The following is a 13,177-nucleotide window of genomic DNA, read 5'->3' as shown; positions in this document are numbered from 1 at the left end:
CATTATCTAGAATCTCCAATCCGCAGGGGCATATTCGCAGACAATGCTACAGTGACAAAAAGCCATGCAATCAATACAATTTCATAATCAGACATACAACACAAAAAGGCATGGATGACATACTATTAGGAACTTTTGCTACATGTAGCTCTTGACAATTGCATCAAAGGCACATGGTACAGAAGGAATGAAAATACATTAGAGTGCAAGATAACCAACAACAATTAAAAATAACCTAAGACCAGATAGAATTCAATAATAGTGAAGCTTCTGTTTCATGGATCAAGCAACCCAACCATTTAGGGCTTCTTTTTCACTCTACAGGCACTACACCACAACCCACCTTTCCCTACAATTATGTGTTGGTAAATCAAGGGTTTTGGCAACACATAATGTGTTGGCAATTCTTTACCTTTTTAGCGTCACTTAAACTATCGGCAATATAGTAATATAAGACTATCAGCAATAGTAATATAAGGCTACAACTTATATGTCGGCGTTTCTCCTTCCAACACATAAAGTGTTGGCGAAAGTTTTTAGACAAAAAAAGTGTCGTTGTATCCTACCTAAACCACTGTCCAAGTGTCGGCGAAGGGGTAGGCCCTGAAGACAAAAACAGGCTGCCCACCCTTCGTTCCTTACTCCCTTTCCACTCACGCAGACTTTAGAAAAAAAAACCTCGCTCTTGTGAGGGCGCAACCGCCGGGTGCCGCCAGCATAGCTCCGACACCAGGTGCCGCCACCACAGCTTCGCCGCTGGGCGCCGCTAGCAGGGCTCCGCTGTCGGGCACCGCCAGGAGCCGGCGCCGAAGGCTAGCACCCGGCGTGGCCGCCGCCGCTGACGCCCACCCAAATCACCGCCTCCCAATCCCGCCCGCGCCAAAGTTGTCCCTGGCCGGAACCCCACAACCTACAGCCCTAGCCCCGGCCGCCGAATCCAATGGGCCCTGCCGCCCCAACCCCCTGTTGCCCCAGCCTGCGACCGCACAAGCCGGCCACCCCCAAGCCCGCCGTCACCCTTGCCTACCGCCGGCCAGCAAGAGCGGTGCCACCGCTGCATCCCCATTCCTCTCTACATCCAGGTGCGTCATCTGCGGATCCCCTTCCTCTCATCCCCATTCCCCTGAGTGCTAGGGTTTCGCCACAGCTTAATTTCTTGTATTTTTTTTCTTGGTTGCAGAAAGGAGTAGACGAAGGTCAGAAAGGCTAGAAAGATTCAAGGTTTGGGTTACTTCTCCTGCCAAACTTTCATTCAGTCTAGATCCACCCTCTCTTCCCTTCTTTGGAGAAGGCTTGATTTAGATGTGATGTTTACTGCCTTAGTTGATTTTGTAGAGGAACCAACAGGATTAAAGATCTTGTACACAACACAATCAATCAAGTTGCATGTAAGTTTTCTTACGCTCGATCTGCAACTTATTTGTAGTATATGAAGGCAAAGTTCACACTGATGGGAATTCATAGTCTTTTTACTTTGGTCCTTTATGCAAAAAAACATGCTGTGACTGTTTCTATATAAAAAGACAGAGAAGGGAATCAATTGAACTTTAAGCTGTAGGTGGAATTATAAGTTAGTCTCGAAACTATTGAAATGCATACATGTCTCCTTGTTGTAAAAATATTAGATCTGAGTATTTCTTTCTTTCTTGTGTATGAAGCTGTTATACCAGTGCCATGTAGCATTGTAGCCACTGCTGTACAGCTCTTGTGGAAAGACAAACTTGGACATCTGTGGCATAACTTGCTTGGCATTTTATGATTTCCAACATTGTCCCACTACCATACTTGTTGGTAGCTGATCTGAAATGTATGCTGCATGGATGTTTGTATTCCTCTTTCTGCCACATCTTCTATTATTCTACAGAAAATGTGCCCTATAGATAGTTTACCACAAAGCATGGGGCATGCATATTGGCCAGTATTTAGTTCTAAATATGAATTATCATTGTTGTAAATCTCTGAAGAGAGTTATCTTCTTTTCTTTGATACTCTCATGTGTCCTGTCAGCTAACTGATAATTTGGTTGCATCCTTCTTCATGCCAACATCTAACACTTCTATAGTTTTGCGGTGTATGTCACCTACTCACCTAGAGCACGGTTAGCAAGCCTTATGATAATGAAAATCTGTGTCTTGTACTCTTAAATGATATGCCTGGATTTCATGAGTACGCAGACTTTCAGAATGCAAGTTTGGGCCTGCACGTTGCTTGCTTTGTTATCGTTGAATTTCTAGTGGTAGCTCTACTGCTGATTTTTTTTTTCTAGCTGCGGATTCAGAGGTTATTCTTAATCTGTAGCCATTCAAAAGATTATACAAATCCTACTGCCAAACAATTGGTAGTTCAAGGTTTGCACACCAGAGCCACTTGTTGTGTGACAAGAGTACATAACCTTCTTTAGCAGTATAGCTTTGGCAAAACTTAGCCAAGTTTCAGGGTTCCAGGGAAGTCTCGTACATTTTCAGTCTAAATAGATGATGTGTGAGAAAATCTCCTAGTGCTCTAGTCTCCAATCCCATATTAATGATTGATGAAACCTATTCCCTGGAGATCATATCATGTGGGTGGATTAACATAAAATTTCACTCTACCATATTTCAGTCTTCCATAGAACATGCAGTCCCTATCATGTGTGCTTTTGGGTAGATCATGACGAATGCTTTACTTCCAGTTAAAATAGCGCATCAGATTACTTGGTTCATAGGAGATGCATGCTGGCTTAATATACTTAAGTTTACACACAGAAGATAAAATATTTCAGAGGAATATAAGCTGAGATTATGAAACATATATTCATACAATATTTAGCCTCAATCATGTGAGATGTTCAGCTTACAATTTTTTTTTACAACCCATCCCATTTTTCAGTTCAAGTAAACTGCTTCGATGGTACAAGGCCACTAAAACATAGGTATAGATATTTAGTTTTTCATTGGGCTCACCTCAGAGAAAGTGGTTTCAGTGAGTAACTAGATACCTGGGTGCACTTGCTAAATGGTTCCTTCAGTTACACCAACTGCAATTTATGACCATCAATATCTGCAAAACTGCGTTGCTCCTTCTCCCATAAGAAACACTAAACATCCCATGCTTTTTTTATTAAGGAACTGGAGAACTGAGGAAGCATGTTTGCTCCCTGCTAGCAACACGTACCAACAAAGACATTGTTTTCCTGCAAACTTTCTCAAGACAATGTAAGTTTCTGTGCCTAAACTTCCCCATCGGAAAAGAGTCTTCTGAGATGTTCCCTATCCTCATCATGCTTTTAGAAACTCTCATCTCCCCCCCCCCCCTCTCTCTCTCTCTATATATATATATATATATCACACCACTGGCTTCTTCCTGTTTTTTTGTTTCTCATGTTTCTTTCTTAACTTTATTTTCCATCTATTGATAATATCTTTTTTCAAGATATAAATACACAAAAAACATCTTTTCTATGGAGTATTTTACAAACTCGATTATTTTTACATAGTTCTAAAGATGAAGGGTAGAACAATGCACAATGGGACAAATTATATATGATTTTACTAGCAAAGTAGTGACTCCCTTAGGTTGGACATGAAGAGTACAAAACATGCGCTACATTACCACTTGAATCAACTTTCCATCGGTTGGGTGGGGGGGGGACTTTCTGTCCATTTTTTTCTCATATGTTTTTCTTAATTTTGACATGAATCAACAAATTTTAAAATCCATTCGCCTTTCCTTCATTCTAGACTCAACCGGATTCAGGCGCTTTTGCCGAGTGCCTAATGCACTTGGCAAAGGCTACTTTGCCCTCGGCAAAGCCTTTGCCGAGTGCAGCACTCGGCAAAGAGCCTCCGGTAAAAAATCCGTCGGCAAAGAATTCTTTGCCGAGTGCCTTTTATCGGGCACTTGGCAAAGTCTTTGCCGAGTGCCCAACACTCGGCAAAGTTGGAACCGAAAAAACCCAAAAAATTGGGAAAAAATAGAAAAAAAATTTTAATCGGTGGAGGCCCCCACCGGCCAGCGCCCGCCCATCTCCGGCATTTTTCGCGTAAATTTCGCAGCAACGCGGCCGACGGGATTCGAACCAGCAACCTGCCGCTGCGCGTGAACCTCCTCTACCACTACACAACAATTTCACTTGTGTCTGGATTCCGTTTTAGTTCCCAACATATTATACTAAACTGAGTGTAAATTGCTTGTTTGAGGCCCTAAACGAATTCAAATAAAAAAGTTATAAACTACAAAGTTTCATAACTTTTCGAGATCTACACTTTTAGTTTAGGAAGTTTTTCCATCTGAGGTCGTTTATAAAATTTGAATTTTAAAATTTTGAAATTCAAACGCAGTTTTGCATGACAAGATAATTTCAAATCAAAAAGTTGCCAACTACAATGTTTCATAACTTTTCGAGATCTACAGAGTTTATTTTGGTTGTTTTTCCATCCGAGGTCGTTTGAAAAGTTCTAATTTTAAAGTTTTGAAATTCAAACACAGTTTTGCATGACAAGATGATTTCAAATCAAAAAGTTGCCAACTACAATGTTTCATAACTTTTCGAGATCTACAGAGTTTATTTTGGTTGTTTTTCCATCCGAGGTCGTTCGAAAAGTTCAAATTTGAAACTTTTAAAATTCAAACACAGTTTTGCATGACAAGATGATTTCAAATTAAAAAGTTGCCAATTACAAAGTTTCATAACTTTTCGAGATATACAAAGTTTATTTTGGTTTTTTAGTCATCTGTTCATTCGACATGGTCGTTCTAACATTATTCATAAATCTTATATATCTCTCTTGTAGTTTCATAAACTACAAGAGAGATATGTTAGATTTGTGAACAAATTTACTTTCACTTTGTCATATGAAGAAAAGACCAAAACAAACATTGTACATCTTGATGAGTTATACAACTTTGTAGTTGAAAACTTTTTCATTTGAATTAATTTACTGCTTCAAAATGTGCTTTGAAATTTTCTTTGCCGAGTGTAAAAAAACACTCGGCAAAGAAGCTCTTTGTAGAGTGTCAAAAAAAACACTCGGCAAAGAGCTTCTTTGCCGAGTGCCCGAAAAACAACACTCGGCAAACCACTTGACACTCGGCAAAGAGCCTGTCTCCGGTAGTGAGAAGGACTAAGGTGGATGGTTTTGCCGAGTGTCAAAAAAAAACACTCGGCAAAGAAGCTTCTTTCCCGAGTGTCAAAAAAAACACTCAGCAAAGAAGCTCTTTGTAGAGTGTCAGAAAAAACACTCGGCAAAGAGCTTTTTTGCCGAGTGCCCGAAAAACAACACTCGGCAAACCACTTGACACTCGGCAAAGAGCCTGTCTCCGGTAGTGAGAAGGACTAAGGTGGATGGTTTCCTAGCATCCACGGGTGGATGGTTTCTTAGCATCCACCGTGTAGATAGGCTACAAAATAACTTTTATTACACTGCTATAAAATATTGATAAAAATTGGCAGGCACTTATTGTTGTAGAATTTTGAAATAAAAACAATGAGCAAATAATATGCCACCTCATATGGCTTGTCTGTCGTGCCAACAAATATTGTGAATGACTAACCCAACTTTTGTTACAAAATTAATGACTACCAACAGGCAAATCTCATCACTAAAATCAAATGCCCACTGCTCCTGTAGTAGCCACAGGTTTTTGAATGCAGTCAAGTTCCAATTGTCAGTTACCAATGGAGAGGTCCGCCATATGTTACCATTCATAAAACCATATTCTTCAAGGATGCCATACCACAACACAAAATGTTACATGACAAAGCAACAGTGTGGAGGTGAACAGATGGGGCTGAAGGAAAGTTTAACGGTAGCTGATTGGAAGGAGAACCAATGAAGGTTGCTGCAAGCAGTAGTGGTGACATGGAAACCAATGAGGCCTATGCAATTAGAGCACGAGGATTGAATGGCAGTAAATTTGGTAGCACGCAGGGACGAAGGATACGTGGGTGTTCCAAGGCTAGATGATAGACAGGGCAGGAGCCGAGAGAATTTTTACATCAAATGAATTCATGTGCACAAATTCAGCACACAATCATAGATCACCGATCTAGGTGTAGGTGTCCGGCTTTCGTGGCCAAAATGAACAAAATCACCAATCATGGATCACGGAGGTGTATAGGTGTCGACCTTTCGTGGCCAAGACCATTGTTCTGAGTCTATCAATTCCAAAATGGTCACCAATCATGACACGGAAGGGGAAAATAAACAACAAACTAACAAGTAGACAAAAAAAAACTCGTGCTGAACTTGACAACCTAGATATTTTTGTCGTAGCTATCCATAGTTCATATTGTTGTACGTGCATGTGCGCCAGTTATTTTAAGATCAAAGCATTTGCAGCACTGCACACAACACTCGTCGTCGCTCTACCGTGAAGCAGGAAGAACTAACCATCTATCCAAGGCGGCTCTTCACTTGGTGCACGTAGTGTACCTGTTTATGCTGGTGTCCACTACGACGCCACTAGTATCACAACGGCAACTTTGGTTCGTCGTCGTGCCTCTCATGCTAGTGCTGCTGCCTGTCATCTGCTGACGCCTCCACCAACGCCCGAACGCCGGCGACGACGAAACGAAGCAGTCGAATCCTCTCCTGCCATCACCTCCAAGGAGGCTGCCGGTCATCGGCCACCAGCAACGCATCGGCGATCTCCCACACGTCTGCCTCCGTGACATTGCCGCCAAGCACGACCGTGGTGGCGGCCTCATGCTCCTTCAACTCGGCAGCGTCCCCAACCTCGTCGCCTCCTCCCCCGGCGCGGCACCGGCGGTCCTGGACACGGTTGACCACGTCTTCGCCTCGCGGCCGACGTCCAGGGTCCTGCACAACTTCCTGTACAGGTCATCGACAATCGGTTTTGGTCCTTACGGCGATTACTGGTGGAAAGTAAATAGCTTGTCGCCACGCACCTCTTCACCATCAAGAAGGTGAACTCGTCTCGTCATGCCCGCCAAGTGGAGGGTAACAGCTTTTTTAATCGGTAGCTTATTATTAGGAATAGTAGGGGATGAAAGAGAATGTATGAATTCTGGCCCTATGTAATAGCAGGCTGAATTTGCACGACCAGTCATGCAATAGAGGAGCGTGCGACGCAGGCCTGCACGCGTGATCCTTCTTCCTCCTCGCGTCGTACCCTCCACACACCCTTCGTCCGCTGTCCCCACCCTCTCCCATCCACCGCCCGCGGCCGGCATTCCCACCGCATCGCCGCCCCACCCACCTCCCGCCGCTGCATCCTCGACCACGCCCACCCCTCACCACAGGGCACCTCCCCGGCGGCGTCTTCCTCGCCCTCGCTCCCACCGCGCCCAGCACCAGCGACCGGCTGCTCCCAACGCCTCACAGCGTCACGCCACCCACCTACCTTCCTTGTCCCTCGACCCCGCCCTCCCCTAATCATAGGGCAAGGCCCAGTGAGCTCCGCTGCCATGACCCCGCTGCTAGCCCTGTCCAACCACTGTCTCCTACTACCACGTCGCCCCACCCTGGCGCAGTCCAGCCCGCCTCCACCGCAGTTTCGCGGCCGCTGCCCCCGAAACCACTTCTAAGCCTACTGGTGAGGAGATCTCCTTACCCTGAAACCCTAATGCCGGTGAGCTTCCCTTCTCCAACATCAGCGACCCTCACCGGAACCCTAGCCGCCTTCTTCTTCCTCCCCGGCACGGGCGCGGGCGCGCGTCACGCGACGGGTTGCATAATTTTTTTTTCCATGCGTAATAATATTTCATCCATTTTATTAATACTAGGTGCGCCTAGTCATGGCCAAGCTGATGGAGCCATGGCTGCAGGCATGGCAGTAGACATGAGCAAGGCGATGGACATGTTCACCAATGACATCGTGTGCTGCGTGGTGTCAGGCAAGTTCTTCAGGCAAGACGGCCGGAACAAGACCCTCTGGGAGCTGATTGAGATGAACTCTACCCTGTATGCAGGGTTTAGCCTAGAAAACTATTTCCCAGGGCTTGTGAACTCTCTAGGTATGTTCACCAGGTTTGAGAGCAGAAAGGTAGACGAGACGCATGAAAGATGGGACGAGGTACTTGAAAATATCATAAGCGACCACGACAGGTGAAGCATCAACGATCCCTGTGGCGACATAGCTGAGCAAGAAGAGAGCACAAACTTTGTTGACGTGATGCTCTCTGTTCAGCAAGAGTACAGTATCACCAGAGACCATATACAAGGATGTCTTGATGGTGAGTGACTAGTAGGTACCGATATTAACATTTTCTTTAGAGAACAAAAATAGATCTAGTATAGATTGTGTCATTTTCTTTAATGCGGGCACCAGCACATCATTCTTAGTCCTTGAACTTGCCATGGTAGAGCTCATGTGCCACCCTCATCTCATGACAAAGCTACAAGACCTGAGGTAAGGAACAAGACACCAAATGGACATGAAATGGTCAAGGAAGAGAACCTAGATAGCCTGGCCTATCTGAGAGCTGTTGTGAAGGAGACGCTAAGGTCACACCCACCTGCCCCACTACTGTTGCCTCACCAGTCCATGGTGGATTGTGACATCGATGGGTATACAATCCCCTCTCGAACTCGAGTCGTCATCAACGCTTGGGCTGTCTGTAGACATCTAGAGTCATGGGAGAAAGCGGAGAAGTTCATGCCAGAGAGGTTCAGGGACAGTGGTAGCGCCACGAGCATTGACTTGAAGGGGAATGATTTTCAGTTCATACCATTTGGAGCCGGTCGTAGGATGTGCCCTGGCATCAACTTTGGGTTGGCTACTGTTGAGATCATGTTGGCAAACCTCGTGTACTGTTTTATTGGGGGCTGCCAGCTGGCATGGAGAAGGAGGATAATGATATGGCAGAGGTTTTTGGATTGACGGTTCACTGAAAGGAGAACCGTATCCTTGTTCCCAAACTACCAGGTACCGCTAGCTACGCATAATCTGATGCAGGATGCTCCGTAAATTATGTGCATATATATGATCTATGAATGTAAGGCCTGCATGTGAATTGGTGTACCTGCTCTATGTATTTTGTGGGTTTAAGTAGTTGTATGCAGAGTCAGAAAGAAAGTTGTTTGCACATATGTATTGAACGCATGTCCCTTCAATATATATGAAGCCGCAGTATGGATTGTTCCAAGTTTGTGAACAATATAGTTTTTAGACAAAGGAAGCTTCTATGAACATCATGATCATACAAGATTCTAAAAGTACTCCGGCCTATCCAGAACTAAGATGATGCCTACAGCTTTAGCATAACGGTAACACACAAAAAATAAAAAGGGCGAACAGGTAGTGCTAAGATGGCTAATGTCGGCAACCTGTTCCTAAGACTCCACTAGGTTCTTGACCCTTCCATTCTTCTCAGATCGGTGAGAACTCATGCAAACTTGGTGTAGTTTCCAAATTTCATACTCTAGGCTCTTAGGCGCTGTTTGGTTGTGCGGTCGGGCAGCAGTCCCAGGCCATTGGTTTCAGTCACCCGGTGCCTCAAATGGATGCGTGAAGTTGGACTAAAATTCCTTTTATTTGTTGGACTAACTGTGTTAATGTTTCTATCACGTGCGTGCAGAATGCATGAATTTGTGATTATCATTACCAGCCATTCAGTTCTTGATCCTTTCATTCTTGTCAGATTGGTCAAAGCTCATGCAAACTTAGTAAAGTTTCCAACTTGCATGCTTGTGGATGGATAGTGAACACGATAAGGATAGTATGTACTACCTCGTCGGCCAGAATCAAGATTGGGTGATTATGCAATAGGGAATATGCATAAGTGAGGAAATGGATTATATATTTTGATTATGTTTTTTTGTTGTTTAGTTAAAAAGAACCGTTTGATCATAAAAACAAACATTAGGCAACACCATGCTGCTTTTTTATACAAGTATGTGTAATTACAATTGACGATCTTGTACACACAAGTTTTTCCTCGAAGCAAGATTCAGAATTACATGTAACAAGCATGGTACAAGGCATTTGAAGTCAACTAGTATCACATTTTTTCATGTTGTCTTCTCTACTTTTTTATACAGGGCATTCTATTGGGTAACTCAGCTTTTACAATGTATCAGCAAATTTAGTCTAGGATTCGCCATTGAGGAACAATTGTGGAGAAGAGTTGTAGAATCTATACCACGATAATAACCTCGAGAGGGAAGAGAAAGACTGTAGTTTGGTAACCTCCAATGTCACATCAATTTACTTGCATATCAGCCACTGCAAATTGTCTTCTGTCTTGCATTCATCTCTCTCTTGGCTTCTATCTTGTCTTCTCTTGGTTCACGGAGGTCAAGAATATGAGAAGGCGCATGGTATTTAACTTCTCCAGTTTTGTCATTACCTCCCAGAAATGTGTTGATTTAGCTAGTCATTTAGACTGTGTGAGCAGTTACGATATCATTCATACACTCCTTGCCCATTTGCATATAGAATAAAAGGTCTCCTATTTTTTCTTATAATATAATGATACTAGCTCTATTACTTTTGGAGACCAAAAAAAATTTCTGTTATACTAACTGTTTCCATTTTGCTTTAGTGTGTGTGCAAAATGTGTGAATTGGCCAATGTGATAAGTGCTATAATCTTAGCAGCCACTGGGTTCTTGACCCTTCCATTCTTCTCAAATCGGTCAGAACTCATGCAAACTTGGTGTAGTTTCGAAATTTCATGTCATGCCCTAGGCTCTTAGGCACTGTTTTGTTCTGCGGCCAGGCAGCAGCCCCAGGCCATGGATTTCGTACACCCGGTGGCATGTTTACTGTAGCATCACATGGGCTAATCATGGACTAATCAGGCTTAATAGATTCGTCTTGGGAATTAGTCATGGCTTATACATGATTTTATATATGATTTTACTAGCAAAGTAGTGACTCCCTTAGGTTGAACATGAAGAGTACAAAACATGCGCTACATTACCACTTGAATCAACTTTCCATCGGTTGGGTGGGGGGGGGCAACTTTCTGTCCATTTATTCTCATATGTTTTTCTTAATTTTGACATGAATCAACAAATTTTAAAATTCATTCGCCTTTCCTTCATTCTAGAAGGACTAACGTGGATGGTTTGCTAGCATGCACGGGTGGATGGTTTCCTAGCATCCACCGTGTAGATAGGCTACAAAATATCTTTTATTATAAAATATTGATAAAAATTGGCAGGCACTTATTGTTGTAGAATTTTGAAATAAAAACAATGAGCAAATAATATGCCACCTCATATGGTTTGTATGTTGTGCCAACAAAAATTGTGAATGACTAACCCAACTTTTGTTACAAAATTAATGACTACCAACAGGCAAATCTCATCACTAAAATCAAATGCCCACAGCTCCTGTAGTAGCCACAGGTTTTTGAATGCAGTCAAGTTTCAATTGTCAGTTACGAATGGAGATGTCCGCCATATGTTACCATTCATAAAACCATATTCTTCAAGGATGTCGTACCACAACACAAAATGTTACAAGACAAAGCAACAGTGTGGAGGTGAACAGATGGGGCTGAAGGAAAGCAACAGTGTGGAGCAACAGTGTGGAGGTGAACAGATGGGGTCGAATCCTCTCCTGCCATCACCTCAGCGAGGCTGCCGGTCATCGGACACCTGCAATGCAACGGCGATCTCCCACACGTCTGCCTCCGTGACCTCGCCGCCAAGCACGACCGTGGCAGCGGCCTCATGCTCCTTCAACTCGGCAGCGTCCCCAACCTCGTCGCCTCCTCGCCGCGCGCGGCGCCGGCGGTCCTGCACACGCTTGACCACGTCTTTGCCTCGCGGCCGACGTCCAAGGTCTTGCACAACTTCCTGTACAGGTCATCGACAATCGGTTTTGGTCCTTACGGCGATTAATGGTGGAAAGTAAAAAACTTGTCGCCACGCACCTCTTCACCATCAAGAAGGTGAACTCGTTTCGTCATGCCCGCCAAGAGGAGGTAACAGCTTTTTTTATCGGTAGCTTGTGAACTCTCTAGGTATGTTTTTAGACAAAGGAAGCTTCTATGAACATCAAGATCATACAAGATTCTAAAAGTAGTCCGGCCTATCCAGAACTAAGATGATGCCTACAGCTTTAGCATAACGGTAACACACAAAAAATAAAAAGGGCGAACAGGTAGTGCTAAGATGGCTAATGTCGGCAACCTGTTCCTAAGACTCCACTGGGTTCTTGACCCTTCCATTCTTCTCAGATCGGTGAGAACTCATGCAAACTTGGTGTAGTTTCCAAATTTCATACTCTAGGCTCTTAGGCGCTGTTTGGTTGTGCGGTCGGGCAGCAGTCCCAGGCCATTGGTTTCAGTCACCCGGTGCCTCAAATGGATGCGTGAAGTTGGACTAAAATTCCTTTTATTTGTTGGACTAACTGTGTTAATGTTTCTATCACGTGCGTGCAGAATGCATGAATTTGTGATTATCATTACCAGCCATTCAGTTCTTGATCCTTTCATTCTTGTCAGATTGGTCAAAGCTCATGCAAACTTAGTAAAGTTTCCAACTTGCATGCTTGTGGATGGATAGTGAACACGATAAGGATAGTATGTACTACCTCGTCGGCCAGAATCAAGATTGGGTGATTATGCAATAGGGAATATGCATACGTGAGGAAATGGATTATATATTTTGATTATGTTTTTTTGTTGTTTAGTTAAAAAGAACCGTTTGATCATAAAAACAAACATTAGGCAACACCATGCTGCTTTTTTATACAAGTATGTGTAATTACAATTGACGATCTTGTACACACAAGTTTTTCCTCGAAGCAAGATTCAGAATTACATGTAACAAGCATGGTACAAGGCATTTGAAGTCAACTAGTATCACATTTTTTCATGTTGTCTTCTCTACTTTTTTATACAGGGCATTCTATTGGGTAACTCAGCTTTTACAATGTATCAGCAAATTTAGTCTAGGATTCGCCATTGAGGAACAATTGTGGAGAAGAGTTGTAGAATCTATACCACGATAATAACCTCGAGAGGGAAGAGAAAGACTGTAGTTTGGTAACCTCCAATGTCACATCAATTTACTTGCATATCAGCCACTGCAAATTGTCTTCTGTCTTGCATTCATCTCTCTCTTGGCTTCTATCTTGTCTTCTCTTGGTTCACGGAGGTCAAGAATATGAGAAGGCGCATGGTATTTAACTTCTCCAGTTTTGTCATTACCTCCCAGAAATGTGTTGATTTAGCTAGTCATTTAGACTGTGTGAGCAGTTACGATATCATTCATACACTC

General features: G+C 43.4%; 1 long non-coding RNA gene and 1 pseudogene across 1 annotated transcript in view; both read left to right on the top strand.

The window, feature by feature from the left end:
• The window catches only part of LOC136482737 (uncharacterized), a 251,724-nt gene that overhangs the window by 155,216 nt on the left and 83,331 nt on the right, over nt 1–13,177 (top strand). The window lies entirely within an intron of this gene.
• LOC136483922 (indole-2-monooxygenase-like) lies at nt 7,759–11,794 on the top strand (annotated as a pseudogene).

Source organism: Miscanthus floridulus, chromosome 9, assembly GCF_019320115.1.
Source record: "Miscanthus floridulus cultivar M001 chromosome 9, ASM1932011v1, whole genome shotgun sequence".
Lineage (NCBI taxonomy): Eukaryota > Viridiplantae > Streptophyta > Magnoliopsida > Poales > Poaceae > Miscanthus > Miscanthus floridulus.
Note: the sequence above shows the minus strand (reverse complement) of the source record. Positions and strands in the feature narration are given on the sequence as shown.